Consider the following 7980-nt stretch of genomic DNA (forward strand, 5'->3'; position numbering starts at 1 on the left):
TCCCCCCACTTTTCCCGTCCTCTGCACCCGCTCCCATCTTCTCCCTCCCTTGCTGCCCCACCTTCCCTCACAGAACACAAAGGATCGCTGGCCCTCCTGCGCATGCGCAGTCGGTACCAGCTGGACCACTGGTTGGAAGCTCCAACTCCGAGTCGGGGATTGGCCCAAAGGCTTCTTGGCTCTGTTGCCCGGTAGGCCTTTGGCACCTACCTGGAGCCGGGGCCTCTGGCTGTGGAAGTGCAATGTGGGGGGCTCCCGGGAAAGGGGTCAGGCGGCTGCAGGAGGGTGGTCCTCCTGTCACAGACCCCCAGGGCGCCAGTCAGCCTGTGTTCAGCTGAATTGCTCCGGCCAGACCCCTCTGCCGCGCCACCTGCCCTGGCGCCCCAGCCACAGCTGTCCAGGGCCAGGTGTGCCCCTGCCGCTACTCACCCAGCCGGGCTCCCCTCAGTCCGCGGCTGGCGTCCCCTTCCCCTCTCCCACCCGCGAGTTCTCTCATCCCGGCTTTCTCTACTTGGCCGCCGGCCCGTCCCAACCACTGGGCGGGCTGTGACCCTGGCGGGCGTGGTCTGCGGACCTGGAAGGGGTGGGCGGGTGGGGCTGGGGCTGGCCTCCTAGCGGAGTTGCAGCCCGTGTCCCCCCCCCCCCCGCTTTCCCTGCCCCGCGACCCCGGGGCTGCACTGCTCTCCCTTTCCCGCTCCCTGAGGACCAGCTCAGTGGCGTGGGCACTGCTCCCTGGGCTGAGAGCCTCAGGCTGTAATGCCCAGCTTCTCCTGGTGGAGTCGGGAAAAGGGATCATCAGTGCTGAGCTAGCTTCGGTCACCTCCCTCAGTGTTTCTGCCCCAGGTAAGTACCTTGAACACTTTCATGTGTTATGATGGCAGTGCTTCTTGATGTCATGTGTTTTTATAGTGCGAGGGATTACAGTGTTGAAAGCAGGGCTTGGTTCAGTTAAAAATGAGCTGAAGGCATGAGGCTGTGACATCCTCCTTCTTTCCCTCTCCCAGGGTGAAACGTGTGACCGCCGATTTTCAAAAGATAGTTACAGTCCCTAACTAGACCAGCCCAGCTAGTGTGTGTACAGGAACAGCACCACCAGAGGCGTTGGAGATCCAGGGACATTGAAGTGCAAAAGAGCTCCTGGCACAGTTTGGTCTGTTTTGGTTTTTGTTTTTCTTAAATTGTGGGGCAGACAAGTGGAATAAAAGGAAAAATAATTGTCAAGAAATATTTTTTCATATAACCGTTTTATAGTGATTTTGTTCACACACCATGAAGTCCATCCATTTAAATGTTACAATTCAGCAGCTTTTAGCATATTCACAGTTGTGCAACCATTATTATTCCAGAACGTTTTCATCACTTCAGAAAGATCAGTGGAAATGAATGACCTGTCCACCCCTCCCCAGTGGTGGTTCTAAAGAAGTTTCTTGGCTGTTCCTGACCATAAATTAACTTGCTACATTCCATGAAAAATCTGGTAGGAATTTTAATCAGAATTGCAATGAATCTGTCTATCAAATCAGGAAGAATTAATGTCGTTATGGCATAAACTTCTTCTACCCATGAATATATTTGGGGCCCTATCTTTTTATCTGTCCAGAGCCTGACCCATGGGAAGTCCTCACTAATTTTTGGGCTTGTGAATGATGAGGTTCTATACATCATTAGTTGCAACTGTAACAATTCACAGAAAAGAAAAGTAACCTCAGTGAAGCCAAGTGATTCTCTGATGGTCAGAAAGAGTGAGAGCCAGTGCTGGAGTGATCCAGTGGACTTGGTGCTTGCAACCAGAAATCTCCACAACCTACAGCTAAGGGGATTTGAGTGTTCTTTTATTTTGTCTTAATGGCATTGATTTTATTTTTACTTATTTCTTTAAATTAATTTTTTTTGAAGTGTAGTCAATTTACAATGTTAGTTTCAGGTGTACAGCACAGATTCAGTTATAAACATATGCATATGTATATATATATGTTTTAGATTGCTTTTAGTACAACTAATTACAAGAAATTGAATATAGTTCGCTGTGCTATATAGTAGGTTCCTGTCATTTATTTTATATTTATTACTGTGTATCTGTTAATCCTCCCTTTCCTGCCTGCTAACCACAGTTTGCTTTCTATGTCCATGAGTCCATTTCAGGGAGCACCATTTTTCCTAGTAATATATGCTCTTTGGCTGCTTTCAGTTTCAGTAATTCCATCTTATCTGTGGGCACTTTTCTTCTGGTGGACTTTATGTGGTTTGCACATGTGGTAATAGAGATCTGTATTTGGGAGAACTCCAGGCCTCGTGTAGTCCCTGGTACAGAGTGCCCACTGAGTTGATGCTTGAACTGGGAAAAAAGCACAGTAAATGTTGGAATTTCCACTATGGTTGAGAATTCCAGGTTTCTATAACCTGTTTAGCCCACCTTAATATTGGCTGCACCCACACTGGGTAATTTGGTGGAATTTCATGGTATGGTGGTGTAGAGACAGGGCCTTGTATGCTTCTTCTCTTTCCTTTTTCTAACACTCATTCTCCTTGGACTCCCAGATCCTCCCACAGAAGTGCCCAGGGCTGGCTTGGTGCTGCGCTGAGGGAATATTTGTTAATAAGGAACTTTCCTCATCTCTTCTCAGCCTCCGTTTCTTTCTCTGCACAATGATGGCTTAGACTACATAAGCGCTTTTCAGTTTCTTTTAAAGCCATGGTCCCTTTGAGAAACAGAAAATGCAAATCTCTCCTCTCAAACCAACCCTTTAGATTTTGATAAATCCTCCAAGGAGTGACATAGCTCTTTGTGGAAAATTGATGTGACTGTGATTCCAGGTGGCACAGAAAAGACTTCAGAGATTTATTGCAGGGAGAGTGCAGGAAAGGGGCAGTATGTCACACTTTCTAGTGTGAGCATTGGAGCAGGGGCTTGGATTTAAATACAGTGTCTGACATGGCCTCTCTCTAATCTTGTACAATGTGATAAAATTCTCTACCTCAGTTTCTTAATGTGTCAAGTTGGGGTGATAATATTTTAGGGCTTTAGTGAAACATTATACACAGAATCCATTTCTGTCTCGGTAGAAACAGACATGCTAGGGTTTCAGGGATTTAAAAAAAAAAATCTTGTCCTTAGCACTGTGTCGGTTTGTATTTTGAAGTTCCTGGAGGGTGAGGTTGAGTCTAAAGTCCATCGTGGGACAGGTGGCCCATAGTTCTCTTTGCCCCAGACTTCCCCCAAATTCCCAGTCCTCTTCATCAGTCCAGGATGAAGTTCCCTAGTAGATTTACACAGAGGTCTTGTGGAAATGGCTTTTCATTTTATTGTTTCACCAAGGAGGGCTGCCTTCATGATCTCTGTGGTCAGGTTTTGAAGGGCTGCCATCATGATGTCTGGTCAGGTGAAGGCTATGCATTTGGGAGTCTCTATTTAATAAAAAGTAAAAAATTGCAAATAGAAAATTATAAAAATGGTGGTGACAGGGGCTCTTGGAAGTGGGCACTGTTAGCTTTCTTAGCTTCAGGTGCAGTGGCCTATTGCCACGAGGACCCATCCTTGTGCTCTGAAGTTGGAGGTACCAGTGGGTTCAGTGGGAATATTAACTGAGTGTATCTCATGGGCTGGGCATTGTCCCATTTATACTGTGTGTCCCTTATTTGAGACAGTGAGCTCACTTAACCTCAATAACCTCTTTAAAAAATTAAATATTTTATTTTGAGATGTAATGTAGATTCCCATGTGGTTGTAAGAGATTATATGGAGAGGGCCTATGGACACTTTGCCCAGTTTTCCTGAATGGTTCCATCGTGCAAAGTTGGGGTACAATTCATTACTGTCTCACTAACAATTTGAGGTTTGCATTATTGCCCTCATTTCTATTCACGATTAAACTGGGGCTTAGAGAATCACTCAGGCCTGCCCAAGTCACCCACATGGTTAGTGTCGAGATGGAAGGAACGTGAGCTTGAGATTTGCAGGCAGTACCATTATGATGGTCTGTGGCAGGGAGCAGCATTCACTTTGCTTGTTTATTCATTCATTCAACAAACATTTATTGAGAAACCTCTGTGGGTCAGATGCTTTCATAGGGTTATCTGATTCTTCAGCAGTACTGAGAATGAGGTAACGTTTATTTTTTTTAAACTGAGAAAATTAGCTCTGAGAGGTTATAATCCCCCCAAAGGAAATATAGCTCATAAAGGAGCGATAGTAAATTTGCACAGTCACCACTTTTTCTGCAGGTGGTACCCTAGGCATTTTACATTTGCAAACTTCCTTAATCCAGATATATTCTTGTAAGCCAAGGATTTTTTTAAATTGATATATAGTCAAGTTTACAATGTTTTTTCAATTGCAAGGGGTTTTTTGAATTTTGAGTGAAAAAATATTTTTTGAGGATGGTAATTATGTGTATTTATTTACTTCACTTTTTAAAATGAGTTACTGGGGTTTGAACCCAGGACCTTGTACATGCTGAGCATGTGCTCTACCACTGAATTGTACCCTCTTTCCCAAGGCAAGTTTTCCTATCCATTATTATGAAACTTAGGGATTCAAATATATTGGACATAAATCTAGATCTTTTGATCCTACTGTAGTCCTTTTCTTTATCTTCTGCTGAAGGGGGTTGGGGAAAGCAGATCCTTTGTTCATTTCTTTATTTAGCATTCTTGAGCAGTGAGTTTGCATTAGGGCCTTGCTAGTTGTTTGGAAACAGAAAATAAGAAATGACCTTTCTCTGCAGGGGCAGGAAGCCTAGACCAAAAGCTGGGTAATGTGATCCGAGCTACGGTAGCCATGTGCAGATTCTGAGGACAAACTGTACCCCCAGATTTGCTTTGGCTTCCCTTGCCTTCTGGCTGGTACACACCAGGTCACCGCCACCCAAATGGGCCTGCAGCCCACAGCAGAGTATGTACCTCAATCTCCTCTCCCCTGTCGGCAGGGCCTGCAACATTAGCATCCCTGACTTCGTGCAGTGTGCTGAGGACCACCAGACCCTTCCCGTTGTGGTCCAACCCATGGGGATCATCTCAGAGGAGAATTTCTTTTGCATCAATAAGCGAATCTCCTTGGATAGCCATATCAGCCATTGTGGCCCCCAGTGGGCATTCTGTATCCACTAAAATTACCACTATGTGCCTGAGAATGGGTGGAGCGGCTTCCAGACACACCGCAATGTCGTGGGCCTTGTCACCATTACCGACTGTGTCTCGGCCAGGGCCTTCGAGAAGCTCCACATGCAGACGAGCTGTATGGCACCACGCTTAATGACTCTCAGCTCTTTGTCTTTGTGCTGCATGGGAAGGTAACCGAGCAGCCACCCACTGACTTGTCCTTCAAACTACGAGGACTGCAGGGTGGTGGAGAAGAGGGTCGAAGACTTCATTGAGTCACTCTTCATCTTGCCCAAGTCGAAGTGGCTGGAAGGGTCCCCCAAGAAGTCTGAGGACAAGATCCCCCTCGTCTACATCCCGTTTGAGAAGGAGGACGTCATGGGACTGGACACAGACAGCAGGTAAGTACCTGGAGGCCAGTCCACCCTGGCTGTGTGCCGGATTGGTTCCCTACATCCAGAAAGGAATCAGCAAGGAAGAGAGCTGTCTTGTAGCCAAGGGGGGAGGGAGGTGCAGCCCGCCGGTTTACAGACATTTAAAAGTGAATCTGCCTTTGTTTCAGAGAGATTCTATTAGGGTTAGTGTGGACACTTAATCCCGCTTTTCAGCCAGGACCATGATGGGACCCCTGGAGTTGCTGTCCAATAGAGTAGCCACAGCCACTGATGCTAGGAGAGCTGGGGAGGAGGCTGCTCTGAGCTGAGATGTGCTGTAGGTCAAATGCTCATCAGACGCTGAGGCTTGTCTAGTAAAAGTATATAAACTATCTTGTTACTTCCTATATTGATTACATGTCAAAATAATAGAATTTTACATACAGTAGATTAAGTAAGATCTGTTCTTAAAATCAGTTTCTAGTTTTTTTTTTGTTTGTTGGTTTGTTTCTTTGTTTACCGTTTTAATTGTGGCAACTGGGAAACTTCCTTTACATGGCTCCCATTTCATTTCTCTTGGGCAGCCTGTCCTGAGACAGTCTCATCCCTTTGCTTATAGATGAGATGCTGAATCCCGAGAGGCAGCGCTGGTTGAGCTGGGGATGGAGCCAGTGTCTGCTGCCTCCCAGGCCCAGAACTTGATTGGCTCAGGCCCTCTCTTCCTGCCTGACAGCCAGCATGCCAATTTAGGACATCAGAAACACCACCAGGGACTTCCGAATGAACTCCTTATGCAGGGAAAGGCGTATCATGAAGTATGGGACAAAGCAGGGAAATGTTCATCCTCACTTTTTCCCTGTGATTAAGTCAACGGCCCCACTTTGCCTCGGAAATACAGAGGAGCTCTTCTGGGCTGCCTAACCCCCACCTTCTGCTCTGTTTCCACGTGTATCTATCGTGCTGTTCCTCGGGAAGAATAGGGTGAGATGCCTTTGCCGACAGGTGGTCCCCCTTTCCTGTGGAGAGTGAGGGAAGCTGTGTCCCCCCGGCCTACGGCCTCGGGCCTTAAGTTTGGAGGTGCTCATGGCGGTCCCACAGGTGACGGTCGGAGGACCTGGCACGTGCTGCCTGGCCCGCTGTGGAGGCGGTGCTCTGTGATTCTTGAACTTACCTAAGATCAGATCCTACTTTCTGGTTGTTGGTAAGTTGGAGGATAAGATGCTAGAGAATTGATAAAAAGAATGTCCAGACAAGCCCTGTGTGTGAGAGGCAAAGGGTACCCAAGTTCCACCTGTGAGAGCCCACCTAGCGGGCTCTGGATGAATTTTCTGTTCCTCCCGAACATACCTCTATGGCTTAAGGAAGGGGCAAGGCATGTTGTGACCATGATCTGTACTTGTCCACACAGGGCCCTGTGATCTACATGCCCGCACTCCCGTTCTGCTTCTTGGAGATGAGCTGGCATGTTTATGAGCCTGGACACTGCTGAAGGAATAGCTGCCAGCACTGTGCTACACTGAGGCTGGCTCTGTTCACCTCTCATGTCACCTCCTGCTGAGGCCTCAGGCATTACTCAAGGTAGGTACATCAGTGCAACATAAGCAGCGACCATCTTCTCCCCATGGACAGGCTGGTGGGTGAGCAGTGGAAGCCTGGAGCCCTGCCCCAGTCCCCTGGCCAGTGCCTCGTCTTTTGTCATAGGAGGTACTGGTGACATTTTTGCTCAGCAACTGCTTGGCTCTGAGTCTACAAACCCACCAGAGAATGTCAGCTTGTTTTTGCCTTTTGAAGTCTGCCCTTTGGATTTGGCTTAGTAGCTGGATGTGTACTTAGCCCATAGTGGCTGACACTGTCACCATTGTTTACCAAGAACCTCGTGTACCAGGCATGGCTTCCGGCATCAAAATACAGCAGCGCATTAAAACTCCCTCCTTGTGGGCCTGTCTGTTCTGGTATCATAAGGGCACAGCCAGCATCTGAACGTCAATGAGATAACGCGGCCAGTGAGCTCGGGTCAAGCACATTCTCCTCCAGTCTCTTTTAATTCATTGTTGCTTTTACTATTCCACAGTCATTAATTTTTTAAACAATGCTTTGGCGCAGGAGAGGAGACTAATTCTCTCCTGCTACTCTTGGTGGGCGTGAGTACAACTGTCGAGCCTGAAATGCCACCAAAATTTGTAGCTCTAAAGCTGCCTAGACGCATGTAGGTGGAGTTTTGGTTAGGGGTGCTGACCACGTTGGGGTCCCCCGGCAGCACCACTCCCCTCAGGCCCCTGCCTTCCCTGGAACAGGAGGTGAGGGTGGGTCCCATCGTCCCCGCGTCCCTGGCCTCACACACTCACGTAAATCTTGTACATGCTGTGAAAATCATGTTTGTTCTTGTGTGTTTCTAATTTTCTCTTGTTCCTCTTTTCCTTTTTCTTTATTCCTTTTTCTCTTGTACTGCCCAGTGAGCATGTTGTTGCGTCTGAAAATGTGGGCTGTTCACACCCTGCATTTGAAATAG

Source organism: Vicugna pacos, chromosome 24 (assembly GCF_048564905.1).
Source record: "Vicugna pacos chromosome 24, VicPac4, whole genome shotgun sequence".
Lineage (NCBI taxonomy): Eukaryota > Metazoa > Chordata > Mammalia > Artiodactyla > Camelidae > Vicugna > Vicugna pacos.